Source organism: Polypterus senegalus, chromosome 8 (assembly GCF_016835505.1).
Source record: "Polypterus senegalus isolate Bchr_013 chromosome 8, ASM1683550v1, whole genome shotgun sequence".
In the NCBI taxonomy this organism is placed as follows: domain Eukaryota; kingdom Metazoa; phylum Chordata; class Cladistia; order Polypteriformes; family Polypteridae; genus Polypterus; species Polypterus senegalus.
In genome coordinates, this window is record NC_053161.1 from 21,613,366 (window position 1) to 21,637,170 (window position 23,805).

The 23,805-nt window shown below is 35.0% G+C and overlaps 1 protein-coding gene across 2 annotated transcripts in view; it reads right to left on the reverse strand.

Moving 5' to 3' along the window:
- Nucleotides 1–21,906, reverse strand: part of LOC120533833 (monocarboxylate transporter 2-like) — a 139,753-nt gene extending 117,847 nt beyond the window's left edge. The window contains exon 1 of one of the 2 annotated variants that reach the window (XM_039760861.1): nt 21,605–21,906. The gene's annotated coding sequence lies outside the window, so the exon portion shown is untranslated. Of the gene's footprint in view, nt 1–20,878; nt 20,978–21,604 lie in introns of those variants that run through there. The other variant, XM_039760862.1, reaches the window with a different exon arrangement.
- Nucleotides 21,907–23,805: the final 1,899 nt, after the last annotated feature.

The following is a 23,805-nucleotide window of genomic DNA, read 5'->3' on the forward strand; positions in this document are numbered from 1 at the left end:
TGACTGAAAATAAATGTAACTATAAATAAAAGTGCAGTCTGCAACTTAAAACACTTGAATTTACCAAATTAAAAGTTTTTATATTTTAAAGCCCTTAATCAGTGTTTTCTTTTTTAAACTTCGTGCAGTGTTCATTTTCTTAGTTCCATTTCTGACACATATCCCCACTGAAGTACATGGTTGTGAGGCACTTGGTGTTCAGCTCATGTTGTGAATCACTTTGTGAGGAGTGTCTTATATTTGCTGATGCTTCTCTTACAGCCAACTGAGCTACCTAGAAAGTATATGTAGGGAAGTGCTATCTCTGCAGCCTTTGAAAGTTGCTGTCTTGCATCATTCCATTGATAGGCAAGCTGCAGAGAAGAAGAGAGACATTTGTATATATGCTCCAGTAAAGCTGTTGCCAGACTTCGTAAAAATCAATGGGATATTTTTATGTCCTGAATTTTGCAGTTAAGATTGTGTTTCATAGTTTTTTTGGTCATTGTTGGAGTACCTGATGCAAGTCACTTGGACATTTTTTTCTATTTATATTCTATTAGTCTGCCATGCAGCAAGCTAACCCACATGCCTGTACTGATGTGCAGGAACTGGACAGCCTGCACACTTTGTGTACATACATGCACAAAGACACAGAGGAAGAACGTTTGTGTTAAGAATGGTTTCCACTAAATGAGCAACAAATGTAAACATATTATGCTGATGATACATGGATAGATTACTCAAATAGTTCACCATGTTCAGACGTTTTGTAATAAATTTCCCTCAAATCTTTGTATTCTGTGCAATTCTGTTTATATGTGAAATTTGTTTTTATGCATCAGTTCTGTGATTCAGTCTGGAAATCACAGAGTCATAAATGTCAGCAGGCTGCACATAACACTGCACATAAGCAAAGCCAGTTAAAGAATAAGTCTGGTATTTTTCAATCATATTATTTCTTCATGGTCATGCTACATATTAGTTACCCACATAAAAAAGTGTTCTAAAGTGAAGCATTTTTTATCAATTAAAAAAAATAATCACCCTTTTCTTGTGTTTTAAATTGGAAGAGATGGGGAAAGAGTCCAAACATGAAGACAAAACCTTTAGAACTTACAAAACAGGTCCACTTTAAAAAAGGAAATATTTTGATTTAAGTAAGCATGCTTTATGCATTTCTGAGGTATGCTTATGACAACAAAAGTAAACTGGAAGTAATACATTTTATCAAGGATACCCTTTTCTTGAGGTAAGAATATGTTTTCTGTTCCCTTGCCTGCTCACAGCGACCATGGTGTGTGAAGTTATGATATTTATCCCCGACAAACCCCCAATTTGCTGCATTTTATCATACTTTTATCTCTACAGATTTGTTTAGTCAGTGGTTATATTCTTGAATGACTTGCAACAAATTATGGTCTGCACGAAAGAGCAGCAGATCTGTCACTATGCAATGAACTCACATGATTTGAGAAAGCATCTACCATGATTAACAACATGAGCTAGCAACACATACATAGTAAAATTATATAATTTTTTTTATTATCTCAGTCAGTCAGTCAGTCATTTTCCAACCCACTATATCCTAACACAGGGTCACGGGGGTCTGCTGGAGCCAATCCCAGCCCACACAGGGCAGGAACAAATCCCAGGCAGGGCACCAGCACACCACAGGGCACACACACACACACACTAGGGACAATTTAGGATCGCCAATACACCTAACCTGCATGTCTTTGGACTGTGGGAGGAAACCGGAGCACCCGGAGGAAACCCACGCAGACACGGGGTGGGACCCGGGAAGTAAACCCATGTTTCCTTACTGTGCCACCGTGCTGCCCTTTCTTATCTCATATGTACTCAATTCCCTTTTTCGCAGGCAATGCTATTGCACATACTGAGTCATATAATGATAAGATACCGTAAGCACTCAAATCACATATTTTTTCAGCACTACATATTGACTATTCTCAACACCAAGTTTAGTATACATTCTGTGTTTAGCTATAATGTTGGAAGCAGACAGATGCCAGGGTTGAGTTCCGACATTCCAGAAAACCAAGTGCCTCCATTAGCTGAAGAATGTGACCAATTTAAACTGGAGAATGACAGTTTTATTCTTCAAAACAGAAGATGTGATGAGGACCAAATTAAAGTCTTCAAAATGTTCAAACTTATTGTTAGAGATGATCTGGCAAAATAATCTCACTTAGGCAAAGTATCACATACTAGAGAAAAACTGAGAAAATTATGTGGAAAATCATTCATGCCCTATGTGTAGTTTTTAACACTACACGTTAGCAAATCCTTTATAAAGTTACCACACAGAGAGTTTATACAAAAAACACTGATGGCTTAAAAAATATGGAATCAAGTGTATGGTCAATTAAGCTATTTGCTAATTAAACAAGCCTGATGGACAGACTGGTCTCCTCTCATCTGTAAAATTTATTATGTTCTTAGGCTTGTAAATAATTCATTTTGTTGCTCTAGGTTCCTTATCTGATAATACTGTGGTTTGCCTTGTTTGTCTGCTCCTTTGAAGGGCATATAATGAGGTACAATGAACATTTTATTATGTTTGGCCATTTTAAATTAATTTATTACTTCATAACTTAAGCCTAATCATTTAAGTATTTTTAAGTGTTGGCAGCACTTTTTTTTACTACAAAGCATCATCATTTATAGGCACAAATTTGGGGGAAAGCTGAGATCAAAATCTCAATAATAAAATATAATTTCTCTCAAAAGTAAACAAATATACTAGTGATTTGACAGAGGTACTAATAAGGAATTATTGCATTATACATAAATGTAAAACACACAGTTTTCCTTCTCTATTTCCACATGTTAAATTAGTTTCTACAATTCATTCTGTCACTTGATCTAAGAACCTAAGATTAAGTGAAAACTCTAGGAATTGAAGGTTAATTTGCAACAGTTTATCATTTAAAACCCTTCCATCTCTCTATTTATTTTTCAGACACATGAAGGCAAGCTCTGCGTAACCACTAAATAAAAAAGAAGAAAGAACCAACAGCACAAGATGGCTGAACGGACTAGTCAAATAATTTAATAGATGTTAAGTATTTATTTAATTATTCAAGAAATGATGCAAAGAACTAATAAATTGAGCATTTGGTGCAGCATTTCACACCATAGATCACAGCATTCTTATAAATGGCCTTAGACAACAGGTAGAAAATTCTTTGTTAGATGTGTTGATTGTACCTCTGAGATCCATGATATTGTATGTGGTGTACCAAAAGGATCTATTCTGAGCCGCTGGTTTTTTCAATCTAAATTTTTCCAGTAGGCCAGATTATTTCTAAACACAAGGTGAACTACCACATCTATGCAGGTGATATGCAGCTTTATTTCTCTATAGCGTCTCAAACTAAACAAGGAAAAAAACAGAAATCTTGAGGTTTGGCAAAAATGGAAATAATGAGGGTATTAGGAATAAACTTGACCCCTTACCAGTAAAAGTCAAGGCAAAGATAACTCTGACCTAAACTTTAAATCACGCATTAACCAGTTTACAAAGACTACATTTTTTTCATTTAAGGAACATTGCAATAATTAGCCCACTTGTAACATTGCAAGATGCAGAAAAAATTAGTTCACGCTGTTGCTTTAATTTAACTAGATTGCTGTAACACACTCCTATCTGATCTACCTAAGAAACACGTCAGTCTGTTGAAATTAGTGCAGAAAGAAGCAGCAAGAATCTTAACCAGAAAAAGAAAATCTGAACACATCTCACCAGTTTTAGCATTATTACATGTGTTACCTATGTCCTTTAGAACTGATTTTAAAATACTGCTAATGGTATGTAAAGCTTTAAATAATATTGTTCCTTATTGTATCTGGGAATGCCTGCCCCCCCTATACCCCCAAGTTGTAAACATGGATCTTATAATTGTGATGTGCTTAGTATTCCAAGAGCTAAGCATAACAGCGTAACAGAAGTGGTGAAGTGGCCTTCAGTTATTATGCACCAAAAATCTGGAATATGTTACCAATAGAGATATGCCAGGCAAATACTGTGAAACATCTTTTAAATAGTGCTAAACCCTACTTTTTAATTTGGATTTTTCTTAGCTACAATTTAGTTGTACTCTTAATGAACTATATACACATAAAGTTATCATATTCTTCAGGGATTTGCCATCTTTACTAATATCTACTTTCCTCTGCTTTCTTTTTCTACTTTCACCACTGCCTGATCAAGGCACTAGGCAGCCACTTGTGATGCTTGAATGAAGTCGGGTATAACAGGTGGTCATGGGCCCACTGCATCAAAGCCTGGAAACAATTAGGAATGACTTAAGTATATTTATGTTAGATAGAATGCCCTATGGGGTCTGGGAGGTCTTTTGGCCTTGGAACCCCTGCAGATTTTGTTTTATTCTCCAGCTTAATTGTATTTTTCTTTCCGTCTTCCCGGCCACCTGACCACCTGATCATCATACTCATCTGTAGAGACATACAATATGATATTGTATATAGGAATGCTACTTTTCTACTACTTATACTGTATATGTTATGTAAGCTTATATGGATATATTCTTTGTTATTTATTCATTATTATTCCAGTCTAAATTTTATTTGTATTTCTTTTCTTGTAACTATCTCTTTGATATATTGTAAAGCAATTTGAGATACATTTTTGTATGAAAATGTGGTATAGAAATAAATGTTGTTGTTGTCACAGTAAGTGCTTCAGCGTGATATTTGTTTTCATCAAAAAATTAGAACCATGTAATCAGAAAATCACTTTAAAATATTTTATTAATTTCAATGCTATTTTATTTTCATCTGATGCTTGCCCCTAACCTGAAGGGACAGACTTTGAACCCCTGCACATATGACCAGTAAAATTGTATAGAAATGAGACTGATTGATGATTTAAAACAGTTACCCAAACTAGCAAAGATTCACTTCTAAAATGTATTAGTTTAGTTCTGGCAATCCTGTTCTGAAATAAACAAGATGTATTTAATGTATTGCAAATTGTTGTGAAAAGTGAAAAAATGCATAGTAGCAAAAATATAGGTAACTTTTCAGTAGTTATCATTGCCACAGATAAAACTATACAAAGTCAGGAAAAATTCTGAGCAACTGATTACTATACAGCGGATGGTTTATGGTAATTAGCAAATAATACCATTCAAACAAACTTGTAGAAAAATTAAGATAAACAGTGTTTTCTGAAAAGATCTTAATTAGCTGAACAAACTCAGCATTGTGTTAATGAAAATTAATGGAGTGGTACTATATCAGCTTCAAATAACACAGTATTTGTAAAAAGGAACAAAATGAATGCAATGGAATTATCAACTATGGTTTGTTAACACTGAATTTTGCACTTATTATATTTCATAATGCATGTCAGCATAATATGGAATATGAAAGCAGCATAGCATACATCAGCTTATCACAACCTCATATTTTTTCTATGAATTCGAAAGAACCACTCGTGGTTAAATGTCCAGTAAACATTTAGAGTCAAACAAAGATGAAAACTTGGAACAACTAAAAAATGAATTTAGAACTTACATTTTACATTTTAAAGTTAATTATTTCAGTATGTGTCACTGTGAAATTGGAGAAAAAGCTAAAAATATACATCATTAAGACTTATCAAGAAATACTTGGAATATGCTAACAAAATTGTTAATAATATTTAACTAACAGAATGGTTAAAATGGCCCAGGATTTACATTAAGTTAGTAATTGACTAGTTAATTAGGCAGCTTGCTCACAATGAATATGTCAGATAATAAAGTACATTGTTTGTCGCTGTGATACGTTTCTGTTCATGTAGTTATTTATGGGCAACAGTACTCTTTAACACTTCTCTGAAGCTAGAGTTCTTCAAAAATCTCTTCCCTGGTGATCTTTTTCAACTGCAAGGCTAACCACATTGGATGAACCTCTTTTACATATGCTGATTTCTAGAAGGGTTCTCTATTCATCAATAAGCTCTTGTCCTTGGTGATACTGGCAACCTTTTGTCTGGCAGAAAATATTCTCAAATACACTATGTTTAAAATCTCAGTAGTAATGTATTCATATATTGTTGTGGACAGAGGTCACAAAAAATCAGTTTTTATTTCAGTTCTAAATGTACAGACAAATATATAAATGATGTACACTAACAAACAGATCTGAGACTGACATTCAATAAATGCAATATGTATGTTTCCAAAGCTTTCAAACACATAAATTCTATAACAATACAATATACAAACAATGATTTATCATTACCTCAAAGTTAACAGCACAGTTTGTGCACACTTAATCAGTAAAGTGTACATTCTCTGACACCTACTTGACTGCCTTAGAAATCACCTTAGTCAATGGGTGGGCCTCTCTGGCAGTGTCTTAAATTGGTTTGAATCCTACCTGACAGGGAGAAAATATTTTGTTAGTTGTGGTAATTACAACTCGAAGACGCATGATATCCGATATGGTGTTCCACAAGGCTCTATCTTGGGTCCGCTGCTCTTCTCAATCTACATGCTTCCATTAGGTCAGATTATCTCAGGGCACAACACGAACTACCACAGCTATGCTGATGACACACAGCTGTAATTATCAATAGCACCTGATGACCCCGATTCTCTTGATTCACTAACAATGTCTGACTGGTATCTCAGAATGGATGAATAGTAACTTTCTCAAGTTAAATAAAGAGAAAACTGAAATTTTAGTGATTAGCAATAATGGATACAATGAGGCTATTAGAAATAAACAGGATAAATTAGGATTAAAAGTCAAGATGGAGGTAAAAAGTTTAGGGGTAATTGTTGACTGTAATCTGAATTTTAAATCGCAAATTAATCAGATCACTAGGGCAGCATTTTTTCACTTAAGAAACATAGCTAAAGTTAGACCTTTTATATCACTGAAAGATGCTGAGAAATTAGTTCACGCATTTGTTTTCAGTCGACTAGATTACTGTAACACACTCCTCTCAGGACTACCCAAAAAAGACATAAATCGTTTGCAACTAGTGCAGAATGCAGCTGCTAGAATCCTAACTAGGAATAGAAAATCTGAACACATTACTCCAGTTTTGATGTCGCTACACTGGTTACCTGTGTCATTCAGGATTGACTGCTTATGGTTTATAAAGCCTTAAATAATCTCGACCCATCTTATATATCAGAATGTCTGACACGTTATATTCCAAATCGTAACCTTAGATCTTCAAATGAGTGTCTCCTTAGAATTCCAAGAGCAAAACTTAAAAGAAGTGGTGAGGTGGCCTTCTGCTGCTATGCACCTAAAATCTGGAATAGCCTGCCAATAGGAATTCGCCAGGCAAATACATTGGAGCACTTTAACACACTGCTGAAAACACATTACTTTAACATGGCTTTCTTCTAACTTCACTTTAACTTAATACTGATACTCTGTATGTTCAATTCATCATAATAACTATTCATAGTGGCTCTAAAATCCGTACTGACCTCAACTCTCTCTTCTGTTTCTTTTTCCGGTTTCTTTGTGGTGGCGGCCTGCGCCACCACCACCTACTCAAAGCATCCTGATGCACCAACATTGATGGACTGAAAGCCAGAAGTCTACGTGACCATTATCATCGGGTCCTTCCACGAAAACCCTAAATACAAAGAGGACTGTTTGACTTATGTTAGGTAGATTGCCCAGAGGGGACTGGGCGGTCTCGTGGTCTGGAACCCTACAGATTTTATTTTTTCTCCAGCCTTTGGAGTTTTTTTTGTTTTTTCTGTCCACCCTGGCCATCGGACCTTACTTATTCTATGTTAATTAATGTTGACCTATGTTTATTTTTTATTGTGTATTTTTCTATTCATTTTGTAAAGCACTTTGAGCTACATTTTTTTGTATGAATATGTGCAATATAAATAAATGTTGATTGATTGATTGAATGAAATGGGCCAATTCTATTATATATTTTTAAAATTTATAATTTTCTGAATGTTGATCCTTTGCAATATACACAATGTTAAAATAAAAACATATTATTCTATTGGAAACTTTTCCGTTGTTTCTTCTTTATTTTTATTTTCCCTGAGAGTTTTGGTGTATAAAATGTCATTTAGACTAATTCCACTTTCCCAGAATCATTTTGCTTTGACATTTTAGAATGGCAACTCAATTTGTTCGACACCCTGAAAAACTGCCAATAGAACATCTTGTATGCCAGTGCTTGACAGCAATATTGCTCTCTGTTTTAGAGTTAGCAATTGAGTGAGTGACAAGAAGCATGCTAACAATTACAATGCAGTGGTGGGACTTTTGTTTATATGGATTAGTACCTTGGTACAAATGGTACAAAATCCCACCTCCCCAACCCAATGCACAATATATACTTAATAAAATGTCTTCATTTTGTGATGTTTCAATGTAAATATGTAATTACAGAAAAATATTAGGCTAATAATACATTTAGAATAAAACCTATTTAACTATATCTTTAGAAAATATAATTTATGACATAAAAAACTTGAAAGTGATCGCCCAGTGTGACCAAATCTTTAAAAAGCATATTTTAATCAATACAAATTCAGAATAATATCCCAATATTTAAGAAACTCAGATTTGTTATTTACCATAAATGATTTCAAACATGAAGGCAGCTGACCTCCTAATGCACATGATTTTATAGATTGGGTGTGGCCAGCATGATTATAAGCAAATTCTTTATGACCTTGCTAGTTTCAACAACAATGACTCAGCAACTACTCAGAAACTACTGCATGTCAGAACCCATGCATTTCAGAGAACCTAGTCCAAAGGCTCCTACGGGTTGTTGTTTGCAGCGTTTATTATTTAGAAGTAAACATAACCTGTAATGGATCGTAGGATGTTTGACAAAATTAGTTTGTTTCAAGGAACTGATACATCATAATTACATTTCACTGTGGTAGACAAATTTCTCTCTTTCCTTTGATAAAAACCAGTCAGCTTTAAATTTACTCCACCAGCAATAATACAACATTACACTGATTCAATTCAATTCATTCTTAGATAATGTTTTTCACTAAGTACAAGCAAATGGATTACAAGAGCAGAAAACCACACTGGATTCAACTCCTGACAACTAAGAACAGGAATACACCGTATTTATAATATTTTAAAAGAATAAGTCAATCAATCAAAAATATTAAAAATGTATTTTTCTTTCTGTCTTTCTTTCTGAACAAGTTTGCAGAAATAATATTTTGAAAGTGAATCACATTAAGCATTAAGGTGTAAAACCTAGGTAATTCAGATAATATGCAAAGCTTGTCAAGCATAACTTCCTTGATTCATTTGCTTATACTTTAATGTTAAGTGTGTGATTAATGTAGGTCACTTGACTGGTTAAACAAACACCATAATGCCTTAACAGTCATGATATGATATCTTAAGTATAGCTTTACGTGTACATATCTAATGATGATAAATGAGTACAGATTAATCATAATACACTGTAACAAAAGTATATTGAACATTGATTTTTTCTGAAGGTTATTTGAATAAAATCATAAAAAGGTACTGATGACTCATATGACATGGATTAATTTACAGTATAATGTAAAGGGAGGAACATAGGGTGATGTACAAGAGTGGAGGAAGATGCACAAAGGTAGATTATATCCTGTGCAGAAGAGTCAACCTGAAGGAGATTGAAGACTGCAAAGTGGTGACAGGGAAAAGTGTATTTAGGCAGCATAGGATGGTGGTCTGTAGGATGATGTGGGAGATCATGAAGAAGAGGAAAGGGAGGGCACAGCCAAGGATCAAATGGTGAAAGTTGAACAAGGAATACTGAAAGGTTGAGTTTTGGGAGGAGGTAAGATGGGCACTGGGTGACAGTGAAGAATTATCAGACAGCTGGGCAACTACAGCAGAAGTAGTAACGGTGACAGCAAGAGGTGTGCTTGTCGTGACATCTGGACAGAGGAAGGAGGAAAAGAAAACCTGTGAAGTACAGGTGAGTATACAGAGGAAGAGGATGGCGAAGGAGAAGTGGGATAGTTAGTGAGATGCAGAAAGTAGACAAGAGTACCAAGAGATAAGGTGTAAGGGGAATAGAGAGGTGGTGAAGACTAAAGAAAAGGCGTATGATTAGTTGTATGAGAGGGTGGACACTAAAGAGGGAGAAAAGGACCTTTACTGATTGGCTACAGACGGATGAGGGACCTTGCTAAGAAAGACTTGCAGCAGGTTAGGGTGATAAAGGATAAAGATGGAAACATACTCACAAGTGTTGAGTAGATGGAGAGTACATTGAGAGGCTGATGAATGAAGAGAATGCAAGAGAGAGAAGGTTGGATAATGTGGCAATATCAGGAAGTGCAATGGATTAGCAAGGAGGAAGTAAGGAAAGCTATGAAGAGGATGGCCGTTGGTCCAGACACCCCAGTTATGGGAAAGAGTAGTGGAAGCTAGGTTAAGAAGGGAGGAGATGATTAGTGAGCAGCAGTATGGTTTCATGACAATAAAGAGCACCACAGATGCATTGTTTGCTCTGAGGGTGTTGATGGAGAAGTATAGAGGAGGCCAGAAGGACTTGTATTGTATCTTTGTGGACCTGAAGTAAGCATATGACAGGGTGCCTTGAGAGGACTTGTGGTATTGTATAAGGAAATCAGGAGTGGCAGAGAAGTACGTAAGATTTGTACAGGATATGTACGAGGGAAGTGTGACAGTGGTGAGGTCTGCTATAGGAGTGACAGATGCATTCAATGGAGAGGTGGGATTACATCAGGGATCTGCTCTGAGCCCTTTCTTAATTGCAATGGTGATGTGAAGGTTGACAGATGAGATTAGATAGGAGTCCCGGTGGACAATGATGTTTGCTGATGACATTGCGATCTGTAGTGAGAGTAGGGAGCAGGCTGAGGAGACTCTTCAGATGTGGCGATATGGAGCATGCGGCTCTTTAGCCACTTGAGTGCGGCTCTGCCACGAATCAATTTCGACTACGTGCGGGCAAGCGGGGTGTCAGTCGGGTTGACGTAGCGCAACGGAGGAGACACACGCGACTAATGCACGAGTTGAGCGAGTGTGAGCCAGTCACAGCTCGTCCGTCAATGTGTACAGTGGTCAGTGCCTGGCGTGCCAAAAAGTCTCACGTGAGTGACGAGAGAACCTTAAGTGCATTAAGCTACTTGCATCTTTCAACCAGCTGCAGATCTCACAGGTATTTTTGGCATCAATTTAATAAGTTGTACTAACTTTGTGTTGCTGCTTTTATTGTTATAAAACGAAACATGTTTTTAGGTGCCACCTATTTGACATGGCTACAAAGAAGAAGCAAAAAAAAACGAAAGACGAAAACCGTGAATTTAAAGTTGAATGGACCGAATCGTTCGCGTTCATACAAAACTCAAATGGCCTTCTGACCTGTCTTATTTGTCAAGAAAAACTGGCACATAACAAGAAATCAAATTTGGAGAGACACTTTACAACTAAACACGCGTCATTTGCCAGTAAATATCCCGCCGGTGATGTGAAGAAGAAAGCAGTTGAGGAACTTCAGAAGAATCAAGTAAAATCAACTTCTGTATTTAATTATTGGGTGCAGTCTTCCAACAATGTTAATATTGCAAGCTTTATTGTTAGTCAAGAGATTGCTAAGACAGGCAAACCATACACAGACGGCGAGTACATTAAAAGTTGTTTTATAAATGCATCCGAAGAGCTATTCCAGGATTTTAAGAACAAGGCAGAAATTCTTAAAAAAAATTAAAGAGTTACCACTGTCTGCTAAAACAGTAAAAAATAGGACAGTCAAAATGGAGAAACATCATATCCCACTCGATAAAATTGTTTCAATTTCAACAGATGGGGCAAAAAGTATGACCGAACTGAGAAAAGGTTTTGTTTCTATTTCGAAGGAAAAAATTAATCACGAGATCCTTGTTTACCATTGCATCATTCATCAAGAAGCGCTTTGTGCGCAGACATTTCCAGAAGAAATTTGCAATGTTTTGGAATTGGTGATCAAGATTGTCAACACAATTGTAGCTAAAGCTCTTTAACATCGCCAATTTAAAGAATTTTTAGTTGAAATGGAGAGTGAATATGCAGATCTTCTGCTGCATACATAATAAGGTAAGTTGGCTTTTAAGGGGAAACGTTTTAAAACGTTTCACTTCCTTATTATTAGAAATTAAAGCATTTCTCCTTGAGAAGGGTGTTGACTATCCTGAACTAACAGATGATCAATGGATCCAAAAATTTTATTTCATGGTAGTTGTTACGTCTCATCTAAATAATCTTAATTGTAAACTACAGGAGAAAGGAAACACAATTTTTTCGATGATGGAAGAAGTCATTTCATTTGAAAACAAATTATCCCTTTTAGCGCAAGATTTTGAAAGAGAAACATTAATTCATTTTCCAAGCCTGCTGAAACATCGCCAAGAAAATAACTCGGTAATTGACATTTACTATTTCAAAACAACAATTTTAAATATGAGGGAAGCTTTTCTATGAAGGTTTCAGGAATTCAGAAATAGCATGGCTACGTTACGTTAAACCTCTCAGTGCTGACTTAACAGAATTACATTTTTCTCTTTTTAATATTGACATTGGCGCTTTTGAAATGCAATTACTGGAGTTAAAAAACAAAGAATTATGGAGCTTGAAATTTGAACGCCTTAATGCTGATCTGGAAAAACTGGAGAAAAATAAATGTGATTTTAGTTCAAAGCACAAGTGGTCTGCTTTGAAAGAAATGGAGAAGGAAGACATGATAATTTTCAACACCTGGAATAGTATTCCTGACTCGTATGATCACTTAAAAAAAAAACTAGCATTTGCTGTTCTTTCACTCTTTGGCTCTACATATTCATGCGGACAATCTTTTTCAAGCATAAACCTTATCAAAAGTACTTTGATAAATCATCTTATTGATGAGAACCTGGAATCCTGCTTGAAATTAAAAACAACGACATACAAACCTGACTTATCCAAACTTTCCAAGGAAATGCAAGGTCATTGTTCACATTAAATGCGTGTTTTGTCATATTTTTATTTTAATGTAAAAAATATTTTTTGTCAATAAACAAGATTATTATTATTATTATGATATCTGGTTTTATTTAATGTTATTAGTTAGTTTAAACCGACTCCTAAAAACATGGTTCTTGAAAAGAAATTTGGCTCTCAAAAGAAATCGTAATCGTTGTACTGCTGATCTTTGGCTCTTTTGACTAATGAGTTTGCCGACCACTGCCCTAGAGAGGAGAGGAATGAAGGTCAGTAGGAACAAGACAGAATACATGTGTGTGAATGAGAGGGAGGTCAATGGAATGGTGATGATGCAGGAAATAGAGTTGGTAAAGGTGGACAAGTTTAAATACTTGGGATCAGCAGTACAGAAAAATTGGGATTGTGGAAGAGAGGTGAATAAGAAAGTGTATGCAGGGTGGAATGGGTGGAGAAGACTGTCAGGAGTAATTTGCGACAGATGAGTATCAGCAAGAGTGATAGGGATAGTCTCTTAGGCAGTAGTGAGTCCAGCTATGTTTTATGGGTTGGACATGGTAGCACTGACCAGAAAGCAGGAGACCGAGCTGGAGGTGGCAGAGTTAAAGATGCTAAGATTTGCATTGGGTAGATGAAGATGGACAAGATTAGAAAATAGTACATTAATTGGACAGTTGGGAGAGAAAGTCAGAGAGGCAAGATTGTGTTGTTTTGGACATGTGCAGAGGAGAGATGCTGGGTATATTGGGAGAATATAGAGCTGCCAGGCAAGAGGAAAAGAGGAAGGCCTAAGTGAAGGTTTATGGGTGTGGTGAGAGAGGACATGCAATTGATTGGTGTAACAGAGCAAGGTGCAGAGGACAGGAAGATATGGAAAAAGATGAACCACTGTGGTAACCCAAAATGGGAGCAGCCGTAAGAAAAAGAAGAAGGTTATAAGCAGATAGTAAGTAAATAGCTAGACAGGATCAGTATATTATATATATATATATATATATATATATATATATATATATATATATATATATATATATATATATATATATATATATATATATATATATATATATATATATATACACACACACACACACACACATATATACAGACACTTCTCCACACTGAAAAAAAAAGAGCAGGCAATAACAAATAAACAAACTGATGCAAATAAAAACAAAATTTTGTAACATCAAATTATACATTGGCATTTAAAGACATCAATAGACAAGTGGTAAAAGTGAACAAACATTGTCACAGCTGGTGAGTGTGTAGTTGTTCTCTGTTACAAAGACAGTGTTTGAGTCAATGTAAGCTTTAAACAATCAGAAGCTATGTTTGTGAAAAAATATGCATTTGAAGTAAACGATATGTCACACCCTGTCAAAAGGATTTCCATTAAGAGAGCTGATAACAAACAGCCACAGGAGAAAGGTTTCAGCACTTAAAACACTTGATTCAACAAATCTGCCAAAAGACACCAGTAAAAGCACTGGTGAGGTTACACAACATTCAGTTTCTAACTGCACGTCTCAATTACTCTTACAGAATATTTTAGCATTGTTTTAAGTACAATGGTTATCTAAATTCTTTTCTGTTGTCATGCCATAAAGTAACACAGTAGTAAAATGACAGAAAGATATCACAGCAGACAAAAGTACTTCTCAAACACATAGAGCCAGGAAGCCGAGGTTGCCGAGGTTGTCTACGTGTGTGTGTGTGAGACGGTCTGTCCTTTCTTTCATAGTACTCATTACAATGTGCAAATTAATCACTAAGCTTCAGCTACTTTGTGCGACTAAGCTCCTGAATAAAACACAGCAACTTTAACTTTTTAATATACTCTTAGTGTCAAGTGTTATTTATTTTTTATTTATTTTTTTATTTATTTTGCTGTCTTCCTGAAACCCTGCAGGTTTAAAAATGCACAGACTGATAAAATTGGGGGTAGGTGGTTTAGGAATAAGCCCAGTATTAGTAACCTGCAGTGGCAGATTTCTCTGCTCTTCACTACAAACTTTTTAACAGGTTGTCCCCCATTTGAGAATCACTTCAGGCCTTGAAAGACTATTGTTTAGAAAATCTGTGAATTAAGATATACAGTATCAATTAGTTTTCAAAACATCACATATTCCCTTAAAAACATAATACAACAATAGTGTAATGTTTACAGATGCAGGTTTCCAAGTGTAACATTTATAGAACTGTTTCCTTATACTGTCACAATGAAATATCAGAACAATTTATTATTATTTTAATAGGAGGCAGACAGACAAAAAGTAATATTAAGCAGAGCAAGCTTAAGCAAAATCAAAAGCAATTAAATGTTTATTTATACTAAGAAAGTAACTTTCTTTTGAATTCTATTCAAATTCTGCCTAATTAAGGCCTCTTGCAGTCTCAAAGCTAAGGAACCCAGTTTATAAAGAAACCTAGTTAAAGAAAAACCTTATTTTTACATTTCTATATTATCAGCAAACTCTACCACTACGTGTTTTATACATAAAATGAAAATAAAACACTTTAAAAATAGTAAACATCACAAGGAAATACTGAGACATGGGAAAACCTGTTAAAATTCTGGCATGAAATCAAATTTTAAAATAGCAACCTGCATGTACAGTACATATGAGCCAAGTGTCAGTTCTAGAGAGTCAGCATTGGAATGGTGGATAGAAGAAAGTCTATTTAAAGAGGAAACCTCCTTTTTGATTCATTTTGAGTCCTAAAATATCAATGTTAACCACTCAAATTTTAACAGAAAACGTATTTAGTGTATAACGGATTTAAAATGGTTGACCAAAAAGCAAAAAAGAGGTAACAATATATGCACTACAGACATCCTTTGCTTTATAGAACAGCTTCAGTCCTCCTTTAAAAGTCTTCATACAGGTCCTGAATTGTATCATTCTTCAGAGAAGGATCCCACTTCTTTGAGAAATAAAGGAATATACTTCACAATCTGCACTCAACCACTTCCCATAAAGGTTCAATAAGGTTTAGATCTAGTGATTACAGAGACATTGAAATCCTCCGAATACATCTAGATATCCATGAATCTTCTCATGAATTAGCTTAGCATCATGGAGGGTGGAGGTTGGGATTAACCTGGTTCTCCCTATGTCAGCATGGGTTTCCTCTCATTGTCCAAAGACATGTAGATTAGGTGAAATGTTGTGTCTGTGTGTGTTTGTGTGTGTGTGTGTGTGTGTGTGTGTGTTTTTGTGTGTGGTCTCCCTGAAATAGACTGGCACCTTATACAGGGATAATTCCTGCCTTGTGCCCTATGATTACTGATATAGGTTCCAGCACCCCATGACCCTGCTAATGATTTAGTTGCTTGGAAAATATTATGGTATGATATATGACCTTGCAAAACAATTATTCTACCTAGTAAGACCCACAAGATGCCTGCCCATACATTTCTCTTTACCTCAACAGAGTGCAACAGGCATTGTGAGCTGAAGGCATCTTTTAACTTTCTCCAAAGATAAACCTGTCCAAATGTAGAAAACATAGTAAATGATGACTTACGAGACCATATTACTTTTTTTTTTTAATTTTTCAGGGATGTAGGGTTTTTGCTTCTTTCACTAGGTTATGTGTATTTGTGCATTGGATACAAACAGTTACTGAATGGCATTACAGCCATAAATTCCAACATTGTGTAGCTCACCACTTACAGTTTTTGTTTAGACTGCTTCTCATTAGATACTGACTCAATTCTGGATTAATTTCTGAAGGTGCAGTGTTTAGCAGCTATCCTGTGAATTGTCAATTGATGTCTGTAAGTTAGCTTCAGCTTGCAACCACTGTTTCACTTTCCTGTAATTTGTCCAGGTTTGGTAAATGCTGTAATTTTTTTTTGGGACTGCTCTCTTTGACACACTAAAAAAAAAATCAGTTTTTGTGACCTTGGGCAATGACAACTTGACCTCTTTGCAGCTCTGCTTTTAGACTTGTGTTGTTCACAAAAAATGTGTAAACATATCACAGTGTTAATTACCAGACTTCTTTTATTGCTGACACATACTACTAATTGGTAATCAACCTATTATTACTCACCTTTGCATCTGCAGTTGTAACTGACATTTCGTTACTTTAAATTTAAACATTTTTGTGTGGTGTTTCCACTAATTTGTCCACCCCCTGTATCTTTCAGATAAGCAAGCTACAGTTATATTTTCCCTTTGGCTTCCAATTCCTGCAATTATAAGAAACCTCACTAGACAATAAAAAAAATAAGAAAACACTAAATTAAACTGGATCTATTTTTGTTTACTGCAGAAGGCTTGTACAGTCATCCTCTTTAAAAACAAATGTTTTATTTAAAAAATAATACTGGAAAGGTCAAGCACATTATTTTATGAAGAGCACTTAACAATTTATGTTCTTCAAAAATATGTGCTTAAAGATGACACCAATTCTAGTCTAAACTAGAATAAGTCACTTCAAAGCAGTAACAATGCTAAGCAGGAGAAAGGTTACCTATAATTATTAGGAAACTGGATATGCAAAAAGCCATGTGACACATCTATAAACATGCATCTCATGACTTGTTCCTGTTGTCCTAAATTATATGTTCAAGACAACAGAGGTTAAAGAATGTATGGCTTAATACCAGAGTTTTGAAAATTTAAGACACTAAAACTTTACAATTAACATCTACAACTGAAATACTTTGCTTTTGGCCTCTCTGTGCAGCAGACTGAGTTATTATACATTCTGTGTTATGTTTCAGTTCTTATTAGTGTATCATTTTGAAAAAAAAATTGTTTTGTTTTTATCATTGTGTGTTATGTTTTTAATGGTGAGTAGATTAACATGTGTAACCATATTTATTATAAAAAATCACAAGCATTATAAAACATATGGGTGAAATCCACATGTTTGGAACTCTGTGCATAGTTCACAAAGCTGGTCCCAATTGGTCCAAGAGGTGACTAGGTCAAACATATATATATATATATTTTTTAACAATAATAAAATCCACAGATGTATTATCCAAATAATTCACCCATTTTCAAACTTTGCTTTCTGTATTGCTTTTAAAAATGTGTGCAACATTTTGACTGCCAGATAGATAGATAGATAGATAGATAGATAGATAGATAGATAGATAGATAGATAGATAGATAGATAGATAGATAGATAGAAAGTACAGGTACTCTGTCTCAAGAGGCAATGTAGTTTTTTTTAGAACACTATAGAAACATTATAAGAAACAACAGCCTCCTCAAATACACAAAACAAGAAAAAATATTTGCCTTAAAGAACACACTATCATTTTGCATACCGTATATGTACATTTAAGTCTTTGATATTTCAATTTCACCATAATTCTGATATGTCCACATATGTGATTGTCTGGTGAAAATGATCCTATATAGCCTATTTGAAAAGTGGTGCAGCAATATAAAATGGTGATATTTGTGTCCCATTTGTAGGAGAGAACAGGGTGTGTGAAACAATTATTTTCTTAAAATATCTTCTCTTGACTTAATTACATACTTACAATATGCATTACTCCTACAGCTTTCTAATTCAAAATAATGAAATGTATCATAGGAATCATGCAGCTGGTGTAAGTATTTACATGAAAGTTCATTTTAATAAAAAAAAAAAAAACAAATTGGAAGCCTTCTCAGTTTGAATTAGGATTAAAGATGTCGAATAAAATACACTTAACCTTAAATGAACATTCTCTATATATTTAGAACAAGATTGTAAAGACACATATGCATGAAAATAGTTTACCTTCAGTTTTTTAACTGTTCAGTAAATCTAATAATAACATAAAAACATGAATAAAAAACAATTAATTTTGGAAATATATAATCACATTTCCTAATTAAACTGCATTATCATTTCATCTACTATTGTAAACTTCAATGTTTTTAATATATGTCTACTAATTTTAAACATACACAATCTCCTAACTATAAAGGTGCACCGTGTAACACATCCACTAAACATCAGAACGAAATAAATCCATCGAAACATTTATGGTTGTTCTATTATACTAAACCTAGCACACTGACTAGTAAACAGTCAGTATGACATTTTACTGATTACACCATTAAAAGGCACTAAATATCTTAGACTATGTGTCTTTCCTTGTCAGAGAATATCTTCATCATGTATGTCTTGTGTGGATGCTAAAATATTTGTTACATGGGGGTGTGAACTTTGTGGTTAAATGCTTTCTGGCATTTTCTATCTTAAAAAAAAAACATAACAGCAAGGTGCCTTACAAACAAACTGAGTTAGTTGACCCTTATAAAACATTTACATCATTATTACACCTAAAATACCTCAGTTACATTTGCTAACATGAGATTTGCATTACCAACATGATATTGTTTTGCAATAGCTCTATAATGAGGGTAAAATTTCCAGCTCTTATTAAAATCATCTTATATATTATTCTGTATGCAAATCTTTCTGAACAGAACTATTTGCCTGTCTTAGTAATGTACTTTTCCATAGTGATGTACAGTAAATCTTTAATTCTTTCTCCATACATTTGTATCCTTTCTAACTAACATCTAATAGCACTGGCTAAAATTTACGAAGTAAATGCCTCTTTTGCCTGCACAGATATGCAAATATACTACTTGAGCAGTTAAGTTCTTTTTCAGGCTGTCAAATACTTCTGTCTATAGTGTTAGGAAATGTCATCATAACCCAGGAATGTGTTCTATAAAATTAATAAATCTTGTACATCCTGTTCTCATGACAAGGTTTTTCAATCATTTATTCTCAATGTATTCTTATTCTGATTTAGGGTCATTGGTAACTGGAACTTTTTTCAGCAACATCAAATTCAACATAGAAACCAGTAAAGAACAGAATCACTTGATCATTTTGATATCACTCATTTACAATGACCAACCAACCTAAACTGTACAATCTTTTGCTTTATCATATTTTTGATATGTGGAGAAAACAATAATTTATCAGTGCACAAAAACAGTTTACTGGGTAAATCTGAAATGGCCTGTGATGGGAGTCTGGGCTTTCCCAGCTATGGATCTGATGTTCAGTCCAGAGTTATTCCCTTCCATTCAATCTTTGTCTCCAGTATGGAATGTGGCTTCCTGTGCTATTGAACTGGGAAAAGCAGGCTTACAAATAAGATATCTGACAAAAAACATATTTGTCCTACATTCATGGCAGTGATCATGAATTGAAAGGGTTTACAATAACCCAGTTCTGGATTGACCACAAGGCAAAGTAAATCCAAAGCACTAATGACGTTGCCCTAGGCCTGGACTCCTTGTGACTCTTTAGTAGAAAAAGGGGAGGTCAACAAATGGATGGATCCACTCAACATCACACATGTTTTTGAGCTCTGCAGCAGAAATATGGTACTGCATTTATTCTATGCAAATGTACACAGTAAAATGTATTTATGTACATACAGTGTTTTATTAAATGCACAACACTACAAAAAAATCAATAATAAAACTATTGATAGTCTATTAAGTAAATACCATTTCTATCTTCCTCAAGATGTTGTTAGTAGAAAGAATTAGATTAAACAGGCTTATATATATATATATATATATATATATATATATATATATATATATATATATATATATATATATGTTATACTTTTTTAACTTGTAACAAGTTTGCTTTGAATAAAAACTTGACTTAACATTTAACATGCACCTACTCACTGATATTTAAAGTAAATAAAAACACTGGACATCTTACACTTTCAAGCCTTCATCATTAAAACACAACTCAAGAAAAATTAGTAAAGTATAATTTATAGGGAGACCATATAACGGTGCAGAGCAACTCTCTACACCACAAAGAATTAAAATCTTGATTTTACAATTGACTTTACAGAAAGGAAGCGTAATTCATAAACGGTGTAGTGATAAGGAAAAAGTATTTTAAAACTCACGAAAGAAAGGTTACTGGCCACAGAAAAGCCAATAGGACTGCTCGGGGAGAGGATCTTAACGCAGATGTTGAAGGGCAGGTTTCTAGTACACTTGATCGTCAAATGACGCGACGGTCCTATTTGTATAATTGAAGCGTCACAAGAGGAAATGATTTACTATTGGATGAAAAGTGGGCCCGGCTTGGGGCGTGGAACATTCGCATTCACTTCTGTGTTGATTGACGTAAGACGCCTCTGACAAAAAAGGCTGCGGCATCACTACAATAGAACAGCTCAGCCTCATTTCACCATCATGTATGCATTATTTATCACTATTTCTTGCTCTGAAGGTTAATAGAGCGGATTTAGCCAGTACAGCCCTATTAGACTCAATAAAGATAAGAACAATAAAATGATCTCAGGCATCGCTGCAGTACTGACATCAACTGTGAGGTGCTTTACATCCATTGATGCTATGAGAGTCATTTGTGTCTATGTACCCTGCGGATTTGATTTCTGCGCTGTATATTCGAACAAAGAAAAAAAGCTTTAATTTCAGTGCCTGATAATACAAATACAAACTCCAACTTGGGAAATATTACTAAAAAAGAACAGCGGTCTTTTTGCTGTCTCCACCTTGAATTCTGTGCAACGTCATGCTGGCAAAAAAAAAAAAAAACACTTCTAATTTAATTTAGCCAGGCAACCCATACGCGTAATGGACAAATGAAAATCATCACACTTTACCTTTTGGTTTGATAATATAAAGACTGTGTCTTCAGCTGTGGTCCTTTTGGCCGCTGACCTTGCTCGTGTGTTGAGAAAGATACTAAGCCAGTAATCAATTGCAATGTGCTCTAAGTTGAAGGTCGCAGGTTTTATACAGAGGGCGGGTTAGTGGCGACCTGTCTAGAGCAGAAATAAATCAGTCTGTTGGTTCATTAGACTGTCCCGCGTTTGTACACGAAAATAGAAAGCCGAAAAAGAGAAGATGACAATTTAGTACGCAGGCGTGCGCGGTGCTCTCCGTGTGCACGCGCTTGACGCCCTGCTACTGGAAGGCATACTTGGCTATTTGTGTCACGCGCTCGTGAAACTGTCCTATAGGACTGCTTTTTAAATCCTATGTCTTTTCGCGTGAAACCCCGCGGCAAATACCAACAGGCATCACCTCTCAGTTTTGTTTACATTGTTTTCTTGGTGTACCTGTAGTAACCAGTAATGCCCATTCGCTGCGATAGCCGGCAGTTACTGAGATTCGGCGCTCTAATCGCCACAAATATAGATCATCCTATTAAAGGCAGTGTTTTTTTAACGCAAGGTAAAACGTAATTTATAGAATTATCTCAATTATGGAATTATCTCAAACTGTTACTTTCAGGTATACAATGTTTCAACTGTCTCATCAGACCAACTCCTTCAAATACCCCGGAGAGCCACAATCTATTCTGAAGTCAAAAATGTTGCGACTGTAAGAACTTGAAATCAGTCTGCCAAATTATCGTTGTCCTCATAAATAACACAGTATATCTGAATATGTACCTTTTAAAGATTATAAGCTTCGTGCATTTGTGTCCTAAACGTCACCTTTATTATTTTAAATAATTCATTTGTATTTTAATCTACCCAGTGTTGTTACGTGGTGGTGATTTTATTAGTTGGAACTCATCAGCAGTTGCAACATCTGCCCATGACCAGAACAAGCCTAGGACCAGTTCTCATTTTTAAGATTCAACATGGGGTTTAATTTATTTATTTTTTCATTTTGTCGCCAAATCAACCTCAAACATAGGGAGGCCTATTAAAGTTACATTATATACATTATTTTATATGTTATTAGTTGTTCATTAATTAATTTTCCAAACCCCATTTTTCCAGTCTAAGGTCATGGGTGGCTGTACCTGTCCTCACTGAGGAACAGTTCGGTGCACATTAAATTAATAAATATGCAAAAAAGTAAATGCATTGTAAAATGTGACAAATAAATACAACAGCACTGTATATGAGCACAAATGATTGCATGAATCAATTCGTTTTTTGTTTCTTATTTCTTTACATGTTTATTTAATTATTTCTTCATTTGTTTGTTCAGTGACACAGTGGGTAACTTGAAATACGCCTTGAAATGAAAACTGTCATTTTCACCGGTCAAAGTTGAGAGGGTGAAGTCTATGTGATATGACATTGATTCAATCCTCTTACAGAAACATGAAATGAAAAAAAGAGAGAGTAATTTTTAACTTTGCAACTTTTCTCTAATATTGCACCAAGACTGCCATTAACCCCCTTCCCCATTCCTCCCACACCCCTGCACCTATGTCAGTATGTATAAATCAAAAAAATGAGCACCAGTTCTACATATTGACGTGTGGCATATTGTTGTGATCCAGGTAATATGAAATGTTTAATCTTTAAATGAAAATGTTTATTTCATAAGATTTTTGAGGTAGTATATGAATATGATACTGGATGTGTATATAATTCTTTAGGTACACACTTAACTTTTTTGTATTATTATTTTGTAATGTTAAAAAAACGACATGAAAATGCTGCCCTGACCAAAGCACTGCCTGAGGCTTTGGCCTTGTTGCAGGGATACAACAAGATTTTTTATTGCATTAAATAGGCCACATTAATCACAACAATTAATGCATTAACTTTCCCTGGCTTATATACATATGTATAAGTATATGTATATGTATGTATGTACTGTATATGCAGTTGGTAGTGCTGCTGCTTTAACCTATGTCATTGTCCTAATTTAATGATTTGTGCCCAGTCTTCTCTGGGTACTCAGCTTAGTCTCCAAACTTTCAGAAAAGCATGGTTATAATAATTAGTGATTTTAACCTGAAGTCAAGTGAGTGTTGTTGAGTGGGCTCTTTGATGGACTTGCACACTATTGGTAGCTATTTCCAGCTTTGTGCTCAGTACTGCTGGAATAGGCT